General features: G+C 44.3%; 3 non-coding genes across 3 annotated transcripts; all 3 read right to left on the bottom strand.

The window, feature by feature from the left end:
• Nucleotides 1–154: 154 nt before the first annotated feature.
• On the bottom strand, nt 155–226 carry trnap-ugg (transfer RNA proline (anticodon UGG)). The gene has a single exon. It is a non-coding gene; the product is annotated as a tRNA-Pro (tRNA).
• An 884-nt stretch (nt 227–1,110) lies between these two features.
• trnap-agg (transfer RNA proline (anticodon AGG)) lies at nt 1,111–1,182 on the bottom strand. Its single transcript has one exon. It is a non-coding gene; the product is annotated as a tRNA-Pro (tRNA).
• An 875-nt stretch (nt 1,183–2,057) lies between these two features.
• trnap-ugg (transfer RNA proline (anticodon UGG)) lies at nt 2,058–2,129 on the bottom strand. Its single transcript has one exon. It is a non-coding gene; the product is annotated as a tRNA-Pro (tRNA).
• Between the last annotated feature and the right edge of the window lie 371 nt (nt 2,130–2,500).

The raw sequence follows: 2,500 nt of genomic DNA, 5'->3' as shown, positions 1-2,500 counted from the left end.
TCATGAGAGTGACTCCTTCACAAACGTTGTTTTAGAAAGACAAATTGGTGTCACATCACATTGAACGGTTTGGCACACAACACATTTACAATGCCCCAGAAGGAATGTGTCTTACCAAAGAATTCCATGAAGCTAAGAGCTTGTGATTTTAAGGGGGCTCGTCCGGGATTTGAACCCGGGACCTCTCGCACCCAAAGCGAGAATCATACGCCTAGACCAACGAGCCACAGGAAGCCTGTGTTTAAGTCTGGAACTCTGAAAGGATAGACTTAAATCGGACTTCAAATTCAAGCAGGAATGGTGTTAAGCTCTCTTCAGTATTCATTTTTGTACCTTCAGGCCTTTGCTACTGACAAGCTCCAACAGGGATGACTCCAGAGGGACTGCACACAGTGAATGAGAAAAAAGGGTTCCCAGTCATCCACGTCATGGTAGTCTGATGAGCTTTGAAAGAAAGCAGCTGGAATTCTCTAAGTGCCTTGAAGACCTTTCACCTCTCCTCTGAGAACCTTCGTTAGATCTAAAACTAAACGTTGGAGAGTCCCAGGTATTTAAAACCCAGAGCGGGTTGTCTTTACCAGGGTCGTTGACCAACTATGAAACACATCACATGAGCCAAGGGGTGGAAAAAAGGCGTGGGTAATTATCAGCAGAGGTGAAACCATTATGAGACCTTCACATATGTAGTTTAACGTCTTTACACCGAAATTGAATGGCCTCAATTTCGATCAGACTTTGTGATCTCTAATAGCCCTTTTCCACTAGCACCTACCTAGCTTGGCTTAACTCGACTCAGCTCGATCTTTAGAGTTTCCATTAGGTGATAGTACCTGGTTACAGGTATTTTTTTAGTATCTGCCCAGTAAGGTTTCCAAGGCAATCTCAAAATGTGACATATACAGATTGCGTGGCAGGGACTGTGCAGTCAATGGCATCACTCAATGAGTCATGAGAGTGACTCCTTCACAAAATCAACAACGTTATTTTAGAAATACAAGTTGATGTCACAGATGACATAGAAAGGTTTGGCACACAACACATTTACAATGTCCCAGAAGGAATGTGTCTTACCAAAGAATTCCATGAAGCTAAGAGCTTGTGATTTTAAGGGGGCTCGTCCGGGATTTGAACCCGGGACCTCTCGCACCCTAAGCGAGAATCATACGCCTAGACCAACGAGCCACAGGAAGCATGTGTTTAAGTCTGGAACTCTGGAAGGATAGACTTAAATCGGCCTTCAAATTCAAGCAGGAATGGTGTTAAGCTCTCTTCAGTATTCATTTTTGTACCTTCAGGCCTTTGCTACTGACAAGCTCCAACAGGGATGACTCCAGAGGGACTGCACACAGTGAATGAGAAAAAAGGGTTCCCAGTCATCCACGTCATGGTAGTCTGATGAGCTTTGAAAGAAAGCAGCTGGAATTCTCTAAGTGCCTTGAAGACCTTTCACCTCTCCTCTGAGAACCTTCGTTAGATCTAAAACTAAACGTTGGAGAGTCCCAGGTATTTAAAACCCAGAGCGGGTTGTCTTTACCAGGGTCGTTGACCAACTATGAAACACATCACATGAGCCAAGGGGTGGAAAAAAGGCGTGGGTAAATATCAGCAGAGGTGAAATCATTATGAGACCTTCACATATGTAGTTTAACGTCTTTACACCGAAATTGAATGGCCTCAATTTCGATCAGAGTTTGTGATCTCTAATAGCCCTTTTCCACTAGCACCTACCTAGCTTGGCTTAACTTGACTCAGCTCGATCTTTAAAGTTTCCATTAGGTGATAGTACCTGGTTACAGGTATTTTTTAGTACCTGCCCAGTAAGGTTTCCAAGGCAATCTCAAAATGTGACATATACAGATTGCGTGGCAGGGACTGTGCAGTCAATGGCATCACTCAATGACTCATGAGAGTGACTCCTTCACAAACGTTGTTTTAGAAAGACAAATTGGTGTCCCAGATCACATTGAACGGTTTGGCACACAACACATTTACAATGCCCCAGAAGGAATGTGTCTTTCCAAAGAATTCCATGAAGCTAAGAGCTTGTGATTTTAAGGGGGCTCGTCCGGGATTTGAACCCGGGACCTCTCGCACCCAAAGCGAGAATCATACGCCTAGACCAACGAGCCACAGGAAGCCTGTGTTTAAGTCTGGAACTCTGAAAGGATAGACTTAAATCGGCCTTCAAATTCAAGCAGGAATGGTGTTAAGCTCTCTTCAGTATTCATTTTTGTACCTTCAGGCCTTTGCTACTGACAAGCTCCAACAGGGATGACTCCAGAGGGACTGCACACAGTGAATGAGAAAAAAGGGTTCCCAGTCATCCACGTCATGGTAGTCTGATGAGCTTTGAAAGAAAGCAGCTGGAATTCTCTAAGTGCCTTGAAGACCTTTCACCTCTCCTCTGAGAACCTTCGTTAGATCTAAAACTAAACGTTGGAGAGTCCCAGGTATTTAAAACCCAGAGCGGGTTGTCTTTACCAGGGTCGTTGACCAACTA

This window comes from Diplotaxodon limnothrissa, linkage group LG18 (genome assembly GCF_057381915.1).
Source record: "Diplotaxodon limnothrissa isolate DT_005_m linkage group LG18, D_limnothrissa_male_GT1.1, whole genome shotgun sequence".
In the NCBI taxonomy this organism is placed as follows: domain Eukaryota; kingdom Metazoa; phylum Chordata; class Actinopteri; order Cichliformes; family Cichlidae; genus Diplotaxodon; species Diplotaxodon limnothrissa.
Note: the sequence above shows the minus strand (reverse complement) of the source record. Positions and strands in the feature narration are given on the sequence as shown.